Source organism: Stenella coeruleoalba (assembly GCF_951394435.1).
Source record: "Stenella coeruleoalba genome assembly, chromosome: 5".
NCBI classification, from domain to species: domain Eukaryota; kingdom Metazoa; phylum Chordata; class Mammalia; order Artiodactyla; family Delphinidae; genus Stenella; species Stenella coeruleoalba.
The window spans coordinates 7,321,958-7,339,303 of record NC_137150.1 but is presented as its reverse complement, the minus strand read 5'-3'; positions in this window follow the sequence as shown (position 1 = coordinate 7,339,303).

Here is a 17,346-nt window from a genome sequence, read left to right as displayed (position 1 = left end):
CTTCACTTAGTATGATAATCTCTAGTTGCATCCATGTTGCTGCAAATGGCTTTATTTCATTCTTTTTAATGGCTAAGTAATATCCCACTGTGTATATGTACCACATCTTCTTTATCCATTCATCTTTCAGTGGACATTTAGGTTGCTTCCATGTCTTGGTTATTGTTAACAACACTGCCATAAACATTGGGGTGCATGTATCCTTTCAAACCATGTTTTTCTCTCCATATAAAAAATGTATTATCGAGCAGATAATCACTGTGAGCAACTGAGGCTCAATGGCCCAAAGGAGCTCTGGAGACATTGTATACATGGCGGCAAGTTTCCCCATCTGAGGAGGAAGAAGCTGGTGCCTTGATCTTCCAGCTCTCACCTGCCAATCGCTGAGGGAGGCTCCCAGACATGCTACCTCCACAGCATGCTCAGCCTGCCCCGTGCAAAGGCCAAAACAAAGGCTTAGCATCAAAGTGCTTGCAGTAGGCCTCCTGGGGCATGGAGTGGAATGGTGTGGGACAGCAGATACAGGCAGGGCACCAGAAGCGTCTGCTCCCTGGGGTATGTATCATATCCAGCCAAGAGACAGAAACTGGTGATTGGACCGGGAAATACTTGATAGAAAGAATTAGTAATTATTTACAGAGAATTAGCTCCTAAGAAGAGATGAAAGAGAATGCTAAGGAATACCCTATGGTCGAGGAATGGTTGTCAAGGAAAGAAAAAATTTGGAAGACACATTCCCAAAGGTAGGACCCAGACTTGGCTGGAGAATGTATAGATGTAGCCCACTGAATAGCAAAGAAGTTTGCTCAGTTGCCAGGACCAGAAATGTCCACAGTTGCTGGACTGAGGCTAGAGGGCAATGAAATGCATGCAAGGCCAACAGAAAACCCCCTCCTTGGGTGCAAGTGGACCAAGGCTGGAGCCAGAAGTGGCAAGCTTGAAGGTGAGTGGCACTTGGTGTCCAGCATACTACAGGTCACCTTGTACTGCAGGAACCACCCAAGAAGCAGCCCACAGAACCAGGAGGGGAAGCCCTTTTTTCCCTGCAGTGTCTCTCCAGCACCCCCTAATGGTATTGGGGAAATACAAGATCCAGTCCAGTAACAGCTGTGAAGGAGGGCAGTGAGGGGGGATTTCCAGGTGAAAGGCAATTACAAAAGATAACACTACTCACATAAGATCATTGTATATGAAGTAAATTGAATAACAAGTATTAAACTTACTTTTTAAACAATAAAGTTCTCCTTGATAGTATGTTTAAAATGAGTGCTTTTATTCAAAAACATCATCAGAATTACTGCTTACAATAAAAAGGTGTTTTTCATTGACACCACTGATTTATTATTTTCTCTAAAAGACCTTTAGCATATGGACTTCTTAACAGGATTTGTATCTGTGTAAGAGTGTTGTGAATTGACTCCTGAGTCCATACACATCTTCTTTGGTTGCCTAAAATTCCTTTAATGGAGATCAAGTCTTTCTTCTATAATTAACAAGTGCAATAAATCCATTTTAATCCGCAGAAGAGAAGGGCTCTACCATATCTTTATTTCTTTTACTGCAAATGTTGATAAGTAGCAGTGACAACGAGGCATATGCTGGGGTACATGGTGAATAAGCTATCACTGAACAACTGGAATGTCATTGCTTCTTCCCCTCAAACACCCTCCGGAAACCACATGTCCACTCACCCTGGTTAGTGCAGAGTCAGAGCTCAACAGAGGATCAAGTTGAACTCCTCTGATATAGCACAGTTTTCTCTCTTATCCTCCTCACTAGTGTGAGGATCTGACTTTCAATTAAAATATCACCTTGCAATGCCTTTATCATATATACATCCAATGAATTAAGCTTTCCACAAAATGAATTAATCTCTTGACCCATCAATATGCTTCTGGCTATTAATTTATTGTTTTCTTTCAATTACCATCCATATTCATAGTCACTCATAACTCTTAAACATAGAAAAAATAACCTGTCTTAGGGTCTGCTCATAGGTCACAGCATCCTTCTTTCTTCCTCCTCCTTCTTGCTTCATGAAACTTCAAAGACCATCAAAGGGATACATCATAACTCACAGACGCAGAAACCAAAAAACAACATGGATGGGCACACACACTCTTCTGAGTGTTGGGCACATGGCAGAGCGATTGGCATTTTGAAGGAAAATATAACACAAGTGGTCAAAGAGTTGCTAGATGACAACTGGTCAAGCCCAATGTTGAACTAAATTGGACCAGTGGCTGCTGAACCATTTTCTGCTTAGATCCTCCAATCAAGGGGAAAGGAGAGAAGAGTAAGGCTAAGGAAAAAATTCCTTGGGTCACTTGGACTCTAGTCATATTGACCCAAACTAAAATTGATAGTCCGTAGAGGCATGGAAGTGCGTAGTCTAGTCAAAGGTGAGAAATATTTTGGTAGAACCACCAGAGAGGACTGCATCCCTCCTTCCTTTGAAGCTAGGAGTGCTTCTGGCCAGTGAATTCATTGAACTCCAGTGTTCAGCAGAGAGGCTGGAGCAAGAGACAGCAGTGAGATATAAAGTGAATAGAGATGAAAAGTAGCAGAAATGGGGACTGTGCCCCAGCACATGCACCCAGGCGTCCTCAGCTCTGGGGTTTGTGTCATTGGGTCTCCACATTGGGATTCACTGCCCTTCTTCCAAGGTCTACCTTCCATTTTTACGTTTCCCTTTTCATATCAACCTACGATGGCTTTATTGACCCTCTGCTATGCGCCAGGTACTTTAAACATGTGTGTTCCTTTAATCTTCCCTACAACTGCATAAAATATGCTTCCTTCTCCCTTTATCACAAATAAGAAAGCAGAGGCTGAGAAGGCAGCAAATAGGAAATATAGTCCTTTCTCTCGAGTTCTCTCAGACTCCACCCTGGACATTTATAAGCGCATACTTGACCCTTTCATGAACCTGAACTTGGAAAACAAATCTTATTAATAAGCACCTATAATTGTATCACCCTTAAACGTGTAGGTGCTCTCTTGATAAACCTGTTAATATTGTCAGGGCATATGATATTAAGCTTATTTTATAGATGAGGATATTGAGGTAAGGTTGAACAAGGAGTCTAAACCTGAAAGAAATGAAAATAGCTGATATTTAATGGACATTTACAGGGTAACAAGCACTCTACTCAGAGTTTTAGATATCAGTTCGTTTTGTCCTACCATAATCCAATCAGGGAGTGACTGCTATTATCTTTATCTCATATCTGGGGAAAACGAGGATAAAAGAAGTTAAATAATCTATCCAAAGCCACACTTCTAGTGTGTGGCTGAACTAGGATTTAAACCTACTTATCTTGGTTCCAGAATCCTTGCTCTTAACTACATCATATTCCACTTTTGTGCTTATTCCCTAGGTGCCTCTTTAGGTTGTAAGGCATTCCAGGACAGCCAAAGTCTTTCAGTAGATGTCTATTCCCAACACATCAACCAGGTCAGAGCCTGGCACAAAATGGCTGCTGTGAAAATGTGACTAAAAGACCACGTAATCTAGACAATGATCATGATTTACATGGGAATTAATAAAGGACTGGTCATTTCAAGGCTTCACCTGACACACTTAGCATTCAAAGTAAATAACTGAAATGGCATTTAAATCAGCCACTGCCTCCGGATCTCCATCAACTATGCAGCAAAGGCAGGATGTAGACAGGATATTTTGGGGGGGCTGCAGGGTGTGGGATCTCAGTTCCCTGACCAGGGATTGAACTCAGGCCCGCAGCAGTGAAAGCACTGAGTCCTAACCACTGGACTACCAGGGAATTCCCATAAACAGGATGTAATATGGTGCAGTGTCTGTGCTCCAAACTGGAACCCAGAGATGGGCAGGATCTCTACACATTCCGTACAACAACCTCTTTCCTTAGGAAAAATCTGAAGTCTCCCTTACTCTGTCAAATTTCCTCTCTATAAATAAAAGATTTAGCTGGGTTTTTTTTTTTTTCAGTAAATGAATCTCAGCCAGTAAAACATCCCTTCTGATATTATTTAGGCCAATAAAAGAGCAGCCACACTGTGGCCTCCCTCTTTGAGGGAACTTGTGAGGACTCGGATACCTTAGGGTATTAATTACCCTGCCAGTCATTAACCGAAGTACTTAGCACTACTATCCTTATTTTCCAAAAAATGGAAGTCAAAGGTAATGGCACATTTTCTTAAGGTTTAAGGTCTCTGAATTGCTGAAGTCAACAGCTCAGACACCGCTAGTGATAAAGAGAACAGAAAGATACACGAAGGGTTTTATTCCTCTATGGAAACCAAAATGGCAAGGCATCCACACAGAGACATTCAAGACGGGTAGATACCTTCCTCCTCAGTCTCTCATTAAAACAGGGACAAGTTCACTGTGACTCTTGCCCCACTTGAACTCTTCTGGGTTAAACATAATTTTTTTATTGAGGCCCCCAAATTCTTACGTTGGAGGCTAAAGCTTTCTTTTAGAACCAAGCTCTTATTATTTATAAAGCTTGAGACTTAACACAAAACGTCTCTGCCCTTCTTTCCTTCCTCTCCTCCATCCCTTCCTTGGTGCCCCTCCTCCCCTTAATTCATCCCCATACACTAAGTTGAAATATCAACACAGGGGAGTTGGCTTAAATGCGAGATAAAATATTTCCATCATCTGCTCAGAGCCCTCTGTCAAATATCAAGGTATTGACCCACATGAAGTGTAAACATACTTTGAAAACCATATGTCAAGGGACCTCGGCTTACATGATTCACTTGGGCCTGCTCAGAAGCACACGGCTCAAAGAGAGGGCTATGCCAGGGGCCACGGTGTGGCTGCTCTTTTATTGCTCTAAATAATATCAGAAGGGACGATTCACTTGCTGTGATTCACTTATTGAAAACAAACAGCTAAAGCTTTTATTTATAGAGAGGAAATCTGACAGAATAAGGGGGATTTCGGATTTTTCCTAAGGTAACATCCACATTAGTTTTCAGTAGTCATGTGGACTCCTATCTTTTCTACATCAGGCTATGGATAGATGAGTGTGGAAGGCAGCCTCTGACATGGCCCAGTGGTCCCTATCTCCTGGTGCTCATGCCTTGTGTGATCTCCTCCCCTTGAGGGTGTGCTGGACCTAGTAATTTTCTTCTAACAAACGGAATACAGTCAAAGGAATGTGCCATCCCTACCATTACCGGCTAACAAAAGACTCTGACTCCTGTCTTGCTGGTGTTATATTTTCTCTTCCAGGTCTTCTCACTTACTTATAGTGATGGAAGCTCCACCAGGCAAGGAACTTAGGGCAGCCTCTGGCCAACATCCGTTGAGGAGCTGAGGCCTTCAGCCCAGCAGCCCACAGAGAACTGAATCTTGCCAACAACCGCCGAGTGAGCTTGGAAGGTGATCCTGCCCCAGCTGAACTTGGAGTTGAACCTTGCAGCCTCTGCCTATACCTTGATTGCAGCCTTGTAAGAGAGCTTGCGGCGGAGGACCCAGCTGAGCCATGCTCAGATTCTTGACCCACACAACCTGTGATATAATACACGTGTGCTCTTTTATGCCAATAATTTTGGAGATAATTCGCTATACAGCAATAGATAAGTAATACAATAAGAATGGGGGAGTCTGCCCTTAAATTGAGCGGAAGCTCTAACATCCTTTCTCCAGTATAAAAGTAGCTACCAAAAAAGCCCAAACATTTCATCGTCATGGGGTTGCTTGGTGACCCTCCTTGATGTCTTGATACCATGACCTAAGGTGGAAAAGGACTCATTAGCTTTAAAAGCTCTTTCATCCAGAGTTGAATAGCTCTGATTCTAAAGATTAAAAAGCAATGTCTCCTTCTTTGGACAGGACAGGAAAGCACTTGTGAGTTTTGGCCCTTTCAATCTCCATGGCCCTTCTCCAGAACGTCCAGTTACAGTACAGCTGATTAGGTTTCTGTCTCCTGTACTGATCACCAATTCATGACCCTCTGACCACACTGATCAGCTTGCATGGTTTCCAAGTCTCAGGCAGGTGGTTCTACTGTCCAGCTAATACCACTGATTGTTACCAACTTCCATCTCAATCTTGTCCCAGTAGCTACAGTATTCTTAGCTCCAGCTTACCATCAGGGAATCTGAGAAAGGTCACACGACACGGAAGTGGAAGAGCCAAGGATAGAATCCAGTCTCAAGGGCTCGTCTCTTGGATTACCCAGCTTCTCAATACCATGGCTTCTTGATTCTTTGTGGAAATATAAATTTCAACCTCCTGTTCCTGATGCCAGCTTCTTGCCTTTCGGGGTTGTATAGTCCCTCCCCCAGCTTTGTGCTTTCCAAAGTTCATTCTCACCTCTTCCTCAGAGTCTTAGAATCTTAGACTCTTCCCCAAATATTCTCATTTGCTTCCTTGAAAGGCTTAGAAGAGGCATGAGTTTTGAAATCTTACTTTCCTGGATTCCAATTCTGGTTCTACCATTTACTACCTATGTGATTTTTGAGAATTTTGCATTAATATCTCTGGTCCTCAGTTTCCTAACAGTTTCTGGGAAAAAAATTGAAATAATCATGTGTGTTTTAATAATTAAATGAGATGCTAGATACAAAACATCAGAACAGTGGCTGCCACATTGTAAGTGCTCAACAACTCAATTCTCTCCTACCTGTCTTTTCTATTATCTCCCCCATAGTCTCTCCTATATAAATGGAAAGGAGTGGGCTATTTTTCTTGGCTAACTGGTTCTTTGTCTACTTTGGCAAACCCAACATCAACTGAGTACATAATTAAAAATTTTAAAACATACGCATTCTTTCAGGGTTTGATTCTTCCTGTTGTGTTGTTTCTTGCTTAGTGTTAAAGTTTCTTTCAACACCACCATAACACTAATACCACACAGTATGATAGGTATCAGGCATCGTTTCAAGGTTGGGGTGGGGGGGGTGTTGGTGATGATGTTATTAAATCCCAAGTTAATGTGAATGTTGGTCCCCAGGTAAATCTGCAAATGATCCCATGACTGCATCTGCTTTTAAGAAGTGTTGTAACCCCTGACAAAATCCCCAAAGTCCAGAGACACTCAGTGTCAGATCATGAATCAGATAATTTGTGACAGACTTTGTTTCTTGGTGTGTGCCCTCTTCTGAGTCCATTCCTCCCAGCTGAGATGTCACATTGTATGGAATCAGAAAGGCACTTCACAGACCTTCCCTGATCTCAGTCTTTCCACTTCAACCCATGTGATAATCACCCTATGTTTATTTCCAAAAAACAATTTGTCCTTGATTGTGCTTACTAATTTTTGTGATTAGTTTCTGCTTTTCTTCTGTACCAGGGGAAAATGGCTTCCAGTTTTTGCACAAAACTGTATTCTGAGCATTAAAGTTTGGATGTCTTTCCATTTTACTGATGCCTTTAGCCTGGGGTGCACAACAGGTACTGGGCTCACTTGAGAACTGGAAAGGAACCTCCTAAGTAGTCTGTTGATGATTTACCACTTCATGGACAGGTTTACTGCCCAGACCAGGGCAAACTTTAATCCTTTATCTTCAAGATCTCCAACTCCCTTTTCAATGATTTCTTACCCAGATGAAATAAATTTATTTCTTATATTCAGTAAAGATTTCAAGTTAAGGAATGTAAGAACTGCTGGGATTCCCTCTTAACAAAATTTATGCGTAAAAATGCAGGCGCTGTCATCTTTCTTTATTCTCCTCCCCATTAAATCATTATTGTATTTTACAGCCTGTGTGCAGTGGCTGGACTAGATTCTACTACAATTTTAATGTGAAACTGGAAATTTACATGAGATACATATGACAATTCATCCTTCAGGTCCAAGCTCAAATGCCACTTTTTTAGGTTTATACTCTTAGAGTGCTATGAGGTTTTCTTTTCGTTTTTAAAAATTTATTCTATTTTAATAATTAAATTCATAATATGTTTAATACCTTAAATGCCAATGTCTTAACATATGAATTACTGTAAACCATCCTAGCAAATGTGCTTAATGCTCATGGCTACTTTATTTCCATGAATAAGATAGTAAGAAACTTAAAAGTCGACATCTTTTTTAATTTTCCAGTCCACTGTAATGTGTTTTAGGCATGAAGAGCTAGCTTGGCATAGTGAAAAAAAAGAATTAAAGATAACAGACTTTTTTTTTCCTCTTCTAAATCTTTATGAGATTTTCTACAGAATTTAAATTTAAAATGTGTGCTATTTATTTAATTACTGTCTTCTACTCAGACCGTAAACTCTTTGAGAGTGGGCACCTTGTCTATTTTGCTCATCAGTATGAGAACATAGAACATAGAAATTAATACACGTGTGTTTAATGAGTGAATAAATGAAGGAATGAATGCATAAATGAAAAGGACCTGGAATCAGATTTTTGTGTGATAAATTGTGTCCTTAAGAAATCTTGTTGACACCCAGCCAATCCCTAACTTGTGTCCTCTATGTGTGTCATGTTTACCACTTCATAAGGTAGTGGATCTTCCAGAAGAAGAACTTAGGGCTAACTTTGAATTATCTGAGTCCCCTTGAAATCCCTAACAGTGTAGCTGCTCTGCTAGGTCCAAGCACACCCAATCTCTAGCTTCCTCAGACTCTCCAGGTACTGACTAAGAGACCACTATCAACATCCAGAACTTCTAAACTTCTTATTCAAAAAGCATGAAGTTATATGCATTGGGTCAGAGTGTCCCCAAAACCTGGAAGAAATCTTGGACCTAGAATTCATCCATACTTGAATACAGGGGAAAGCAGTGAAGGAGGGGGAAAAGGTGGGATGTGAAAACAGAAAGAAAACAGAAAAGAGCATTGATTTTTTTTAACACAACCATTGGAAATAAAAATAATAATTCTTATGTAACTAGTTATATCATTTATAATTAACAAAGAATTATAGCACATTTCTCAAAGCCAAGGTGTTTAAAATTGATGATTGTTATGGCGGTGGTATTTCCTCTTAACACTTCAATATGTTGTTATTGGGAGCATGGTAAGATACCTGGTGTTTATATGTAATATAAGTTTCTATCTTTTATCTATCAAGGGAAATATGAATAAGGACACTGTGGTTTAGAATGCCTCAAAATTTCTCAGCTGTAGCTTGGTATGCAGGTCTAATTAGTGGTGGGAATGGAAATTCCCTGCACTGGGAATTCTGGCTTTATTCCTATTAAATCTTCTGCACCGAGGTTGGTCCAGAAGGTCTTGGAACCACATGTTCCACTTCCCCCTCTGTTTCTGTTCCCATTTCTTCTTTTGAGTAGATTTCCTCCAAGAAAAAGCCATAAGATGTAAATGGTCCCTGTTGCCATAGCAGCTAAAATGTTCAGTTCCACTTTCCTCCTCTCAAAGAGACCTTAATGCATTCAGTACTTTTCTTGGGGTTAGAACGTAAGTTAGAAGCTAGGCTAGGATTAGCCTTAGATATTTTCTCAATCACTGAGATAAAGCATCATGCGAGAATTCATTGACTGTTGATATTCCAAATCATCATCAAACCACTAGCAGTATGAAAAAGAATCAACCATATGATTGCTTGATGGTTCCAGAGTAATACCATCTGTCTAGGGCCTCTTCTAAGAGTTTTATGGCAAGAGATAACAAAGAATGCTAATTGAGCCTGAACTTTCTGTGGCTTAGAAAGTTGCTTACCTCTCAAGTTAGATTTATATGTTTGATTCCCTGCAGTTTAGTTTAACAAGCAATAACCCATTAAGGTTGCTTATACTTCCAAGCTCTCACATCCATTCCAATTTCTTTTGTTTCCTCAATGGAACTACTGTCTTGTTGATCAGGTAAAAAGATTAAATCCTAACTGAAAAAGTAGTAGGATTCTTTCCTTGAAGTGACTATTCCCTGTGTCTCCAAAATAGAAGCAGAAAAGGCAGAAAGTTCTACAAACACTGTCACATTTATTGCTAAGTTTGTCCATTTCAAGGCATGGCTTTCTGGAGCTGTAGAAAATCAAATAGAGAGATAGAGTGTGCAAAAGGAAGACATAAACAGACAAGCTTATGTCTACACAAAGACATACACAAAAAAATTCACAGCAGCTTAATTCATAACAGTTTCGAATTGGAAACAACCCAAATGTCCATCAACAAGGAATGGACAAAATACTACTCAGCAGTAAAAAGGAATGATCTGTTAGATGTATATACAATGGAATATTACTCAGCCAGAAAAAAAGATGAAATAATGCCATTTGCAACAACATGGATGGACCTAGAGATTATCATACAAAGTGAAGTCAGACAAAGAAAGATAAATATCATATGATATCACTTACATGTGGAATGTATAAAAATGATACAAATGAACTTATTTACAAAACAGAAATAGACTCATAGACATAGAGAACAGACTTAGGGTTACCAAAAGGGAAAGAGGTGAGAGGGATAAAATTGGGAGTTTGGGATTAACATATATACACTACTATATATAAAATAGATAAACAACAAGGACCTGCTGTATAGCACAGGGAAGTATATTCAATATCTAGTAATAACCTACAATGGAAAAGAATCTGAAAAAGAATATATATATGTGTATATATATATGAATCACTTTGCTCTATATCTGAAACACAACATTGTAAATCAACTACACTTCAATAAAAAAATAAATTAAAAGGAATGAGCTAATGCATGCAACAACATGGATGAATCTCAAAAGCATTACTCTAAATAGAAGAAGCATACTGTATGATTATATTTATATGAAACACTAGAAAAGAGAAATTGAATTTATAATGACAAAAAGCAGATTCCAATGAAAAGAACACAAGGAACATTTGTGGGACGATAAAAATGTTCTGTATATTGATAGTAGGTGTGATTATGTGGGAGTATAAATTTATCAAAACTCATTAGAAAACTTTTTAAATGGTAGCATTTTATTGAATGTAAATTATATTCAATAAATATGACACATATATATTCTTCATTTCTTACTACTAAACCCTTGTCAACACAAACACTGCCTTTTACCTTGACATTCACTTTCAAATAGAGAAACAGATTCAACATTTTTTAATTGTTGTGTTTTCTTGAATTAGATGCTATATATCTGTAGTACACTGGGTAATATCCCCCAAAGATACCAAGGCCTAACCCTGGGAACCTGTAAATGGAAAAAGAGTCTTTGTGGATGTGATTAAGTTAAGGGTCTTTTCCTGGACTATTCAGGCAGGATCTAAAATGCTACCATAAGAGCTCTGAAAAGAGAGAGGCAAAGGGAGATTTCACATACAGAGAAGGCAATGTAAAGACAGAGACAGAGATTGGAGTGATAGAACCATATGCCAAGGAATGCCAGCAGCCGCCAGAAGCTGGAAGAGACAAGAAAAGGATTCTCCCCTAGAGCCTCCAAAAAGAACATGGCCCAACTTGATTTTGTTCCAGTGACACTGATTTTGGACTTCTGGTTCCAGAACTATGAGAGAATGAATTTCTATTTTTTTAAGCCACCAAATATGTGGTAATTTATTACAGCAGCCACAGGAAAACTAATATAATCATTTTTATAGAATCCTCAACATTTAGAAGTTTTAAAATTCCATTCAATCAGAAAAGGATTTTAATTAGTGAATATTATAAACAAGACCTCAGGGATAACTGAGCTCAAGTCACTCATAATCAAAGGCAGGAAACAGATGCTAGAACACAGGGTAGAAGATAGAAGAACTGTCACAGAGGCTTCATGGGTGATGGGAAAACAGAGGAAGGAATGATATCTGACCCAAGGATTATAGTATGATTCTGGGAAAAGCCATCTTCAAATTTGGCCTTGAAAATTAATAAGATTTCAGCAAAAGTTGACAGGGAACCTGAGTGCATTTGAGAATCACCTGCACAAGTTCATTTATTATTAATCTTCCTTGGGACTCTTGATATCAGCTATCTTGTAGTTCACCTAATGTCCTGTGAAATCATACTGCCACTCTCACTCAAAATAGAAAACGTATAAAATTGATGTTATCCTTATATCTTGACATTAGCCATAACCAGTATGTTCTCCTCTGTAGGAAAAGTTCTAATGCTCAGATGAATGTTAAAAATATAGCTTCTTTTGGCACTAGCCCTTTAAATCTATGTCTATGAGCAGAAGTCTCAGGTTTTATAGTTGTTCTATAGCAGTCCCAATATCTCATTTGTCCAAAAGGTGTAATCAACACACAGTGTTTTAAGAACAAAGGAAGAAACACAACAATACCTGAAGTGTGCTGTCACAAAAGATGTTTAGGGACTAGTGACCAACAGCAGCATTTTTCAAAAATAAAAACTAGGTTCCAGGATTTATAGCTTAGTAAACTATAAAATTCTCCTCACTTTTCACCAAGTCCCTACACTCTCCTTCCGTATACACGCATATTATCAATAATGAATAGAAATGAGTCCTACCAAGTAAGAAAGCACGTTACAGTAATGAAAGAAGCTTGCTGCTGGAGATGGATTATTGAGCTCAATGATTAAAAAAAAATAGAGAAACCAGAATTATACACAAATATGGAAGAAGTCTAATATATGATAAAATTAGTATTTCAAATCAACAGGCAATAAACGATATGAAAACAACTAGCATTAAAAACATTAGCTGGATTCTAATTCACCTCTTGCACTAAAACATAAAGTCCAGAAGATCAAAGATTTAGGTACTGAAAAAAATGAAATAATCAAAGTGTCAGAAGAACAAATGTACAAACACACACACATACATGAAAATCTTTGCGTACAGAATTCCTTTCCAATCAGGACACAAAACCTAGTGCCATAAAGACAAAATGATTGAAAACATAAATAAAAAAGACTGATAAATCTGATTACATAAAAATAAAAACTTTTGTACCAGAAAAAAATACTATGAACAACGTCAACAGCCTGGAGAAAATATATGCAACCAACAACAAAATCATAATTTTCTTAGTATTGATATATGAAAAAAACTATAAATATTAATTAAAATAAAAGATCAGTTATCCCATGGGAAAATTGATAAAAGTCATGGATAAATGGTTTTCATGGTTAATAAAACATCTATAGATGGTAGGTTAAACTGGTATCACCTTCTCAAAGGGCAATTTGGCAACATCTGTCAATTTTTAAAGTGCGCATACAATTTGATGGAGGTTTACACTTCTAGAAAATTATTCTACAAATATTCTCAACCAACTGTCCACAAATATTTATGTATAAGAATATGTTTTATAGGTGGCAGCATTTTGATATCCTAATGGCATATAAATTTGTTTAATCAAATTTGCCCATTAAGATGAGAGCCTCAACTATTTTATAATAGGTATCACCACCACTCTATGGAAAGAGGTATCAATTTATGAAAAGATTTTTGTTATTATTATCATATGTTGAAAAGATTTTTATTGGAGAAAAGGCACCAAGGGTATGTTAGGGAGAGGGAGAAGCAATGTATGGTTACAAAATTATCTTGTATTATTTTATGTCAAAGAGAAGGGCAATAGAATTTCAAAAAATACATGATACTTGGAGTATAGATATCTTCTAGGACTACACTTATGCTGAAACCCATTAAAGATGGTCATCCTCATTTCCTAAGGTTTCCAATTAATCATTTAAAGAATATCTCTCACTCCACTATCAAACAAGTGAGAAAAAGTCATGTAGCATCAGTTTTTGGGTGAAGGTTCTTCCTCAAATGATGTTTCAGTCACTCATAACAGAACACTTATCTTCCAAGTTATTAACAACAAAGGAGGTAACAAGAGTAGTCTAAACCGGAGATGAAAGCAAATAACACAGGGAACATTTCATAACACTAAAAAGAAATGCCACTCCCAATTGTACAAAATATAGTTTTTATAAATTTTCAGAATTAAAACTATATGATACATTCCAGACAAGAACTAGAGCAGATTGCTGAAGTTTTTCTAAGCATACAGAGTCTCCTATGAAAAGCTACATGAGAAAAGAAAAATCTTTGTTAGCTTTCACTTGTGGTCTAAACCTTTGGTAACTCAGGGATGAACGCTTTTGTTCTACCAACTCTCTAGCTGGATATCTTGTTAAAATAACCACCGAGGACTTTAAAATTCAGCAGCAAGCACATGAACCCCTTGTCAATAAATGGAAAGATGTATTCCCTAGGAATTCTAATCCAGTCCCATAGAAGAGTCAAGAAGAGGTTATTTCAACATAACCATCTATCCTCACGGTGAAGACACAACTTTAAGAGTTAATCTCAGGTGACTGCAGGGACAATTCCATAAATATAAAGAGGCATCAGTTTCTCGGATTTGCTGCTGATCTTTCTCTGGTCATTACCCTGGTTCCTGCAATAACAGAGCCAACCCTCGTCCCTCTTTTCAGAGAAATCAATTTGCCCAAACATACAGAGCTTTAAAGATGCAAAAATGCTAAATATAAAACACCATTTTAATGTGCCACTATGACCACTTTCTTTCGATATAGTTTCTGTTTAATCATACCCTTTGCTCTGCAGCAACTTTATACATGCTAATGTAGATTTCACATGAAGCTATAACCCAGTCTCTCAACTGGACCAAAATATTTGATATACTTATTGGTCATTTACAAATATATTTTTAAATAATTAAACTCTCAGAGAAGTTGTATTTTTGAGATGTAGAAAATACCTATTGTCAACCCAGTTACTTTTATTGTAAATCAAGCTGTAGCAACTTAAAATACATATCAATTCTACCCCAACTTGTTATCAACTTTTTAAAAATTTTCTATTCAATTTTGCTATATTTTACATTTTTAACAGTAGAGAGTATGAACAATTTCTCATATTTTGTTTTCCAATTGTATTTCTTTCTTAATTGAAATATAGTTGATGTAAAATATTATATTTGCTTCAGGTGTACTACATAGAGATTTGACATTTGCATATATTATGAAATGTTTACCATGATAAGTCTAGTAACCATCTGTCCCCACACAAAGTTATCACAATATTATTGACCATACTCCTTAAGCTGTATAATAAATCCTCATGACTTATTACATTACTGGAGTTTTATACTTCTTAATCTCCTATACCTATTTGCTCACTCCCCTCACCCCTCATCCTCTGGCAACTATCCATTTGTTCTCTGCATCTGTAAATCTGTTTTCATTTTGTTTTGTTTGTTTATTTTGTTTTGTAGATTCCACATAGAAGTGAAATATGCAGTATTTGTCCTTCTCTGACTCATTTCACTTAGCATAATACCCTCTAGATCCATCTATGTTGTCAATGACAATATTTCTTTTTTTAATGGCTTAGTAATATTCTATTATATATTACATCTTACATATTATAGTAAGATGATGTGATATTATTTAATATCATGTATATTACATGATATTATATGTTACATATTACAATGTTCCATTGTATATCCACATCTTCTTTATCCATTCATCTATGGATGGACACTTAGGTTGCTTTTATATCTTGGCTATTTTAAATAATGCTGCTATGAACATTAGAGTTCATATATCCATTCAAATTAGCAGGGTTTTTTTCTTCGAGTAAATATCCAGAAGTGAAATTGCTGGATCATATGGCAGCTTTATTTTAAATTTTTTGAGGAGCTTCCACATTGTTTTCCATAGGGGCTACACCAATTTACATTCTCACCAACAGTGCACAAGAGTCCCATTTTCTCCACATCTTCACCAACACTTGTTATTTGGTGTCTTTTTGATGATAGTCATTCTGACAGGTGTGAGGTGGTATCTCATTGTGGTTCTGATTTGCGTTTTCCTGATGATTAGTGACTTTAAGCATCTTTTCATGTGTCTGTTGACTCTATGTCATCTTTGAAAAAATGTCTGTTCAGATCTTCTGTCCATTTTCATTTGGGTTATTTGGTTTTTTTATGTTGAATTCTTTTAGTTCTTTGTTTATTTTGGATATTAACCCCTTATCAAATATATCATTAGCAAATATCTTTTCCTGTTCAGTAGGCGGCCTTTTCATATTGTTGGTAGTTTTCTTCAATGTACAAAAGCTTTTTAGTTTGATGTAGTCTTTTTTTTTTTTTTTTTTTTTGCTGTAGTTTCCCTTGCCTGAGGAGACATATCTAAAAAAATATTGCTAATACCAATGTCAAAGAATATAGTGACCATGCTTCTTCTAGAAGATTTTTGGTTTCAGGCCTTACATTTAAGTCTTTACTCCATTTTGAGTTTATTTTTGTACATGGTGTGAGAACACAGTCCAATTTGATTCTTTTGCATATTGCTGCCCAGTTTTCCCAAAACCATTTATTAAAGACATTGTATTTTCCCCATTGCATATTCTTGTCTCCTTTGTCATAGACTAATTGACTACATGTGTGGGGGTTTATTTATGGGATCTCTAGTCTGTTCTATTTATCTTTGTATCTGTTTTTGTTTGTTTGCTTGTTTGTTTTCTTGCCAGTACGTACTATTTTGATTACTGTAGCTTTGTAGTATAGTTTGAATTAGGGAGCATAATACCTCCCCTCCAGCTTTGTTACTCTTTCTCAAGATTGTTTTGACTATTTAGGGTCTTTTGTGTTTCTATACATATTTTCAAATTATTTCTTCTAGTAGTGTGAAAATGATACTGGTATTTATTTTCATAAGGATTGCACAAAATCTGTAGATTGCCTTGGAGAGTATAATTATTTTAACAATATTAAATCATTCAGTACATGATCATGGTGTATCTTTCCATCTGCTTGTGTCATCTTCAATTTCTTTCATCAGCATCTTATAGTTTTTGGAGTACTGGTCTTCTGCTTCCTTAGGTTGATTTATTCTTAGGTATTTTATTCTTTTTGATGCAATTATAAATGAGATTGTTTTCTTAATTTCTCTTTCTGATATTTTGTTTTTAGTATAAAAATGAAGCAGATTTATTTTCTTTTTTTTTAATTGGGGTATAGTTGATTTACAATGTTGTGTTAGTTTCCGGTATACAGCAAAGTGAATCTGTTATACATATACATATATCCACTCTTTTTTAGATTCTTTTCCTATATAGGCCATTACAGAGTATTAAGTAGAGTTTCCTGTGCTATACAGTAGGTCCTTATTAGTTATTTATTTTATATATAGTAGTGTGTATGTGTCAATCCCAATCTCCCAATTTATCCCTCTCCCCCTCTCTTGAAGCAGATTTCTGTATATTAATTTTGTATCCTTCAACTTTACTGAATTGACTTACTAGTTCTAATAGTTTTGGGGTAGCATCTTAGAATTTTCTATAAATAATACCATGGCATCTGCAAACAGTGACAGTTTTACTTCTTCCTTTTCAATTGGGATCATTTTAATTTATTTTTCTTACCTGATTTCTGTGGCTAGGACTTCCAGTACTATGTTGAACAAAAGTAGCAAGAGTGGGCATCCTTGTCTTGTTCC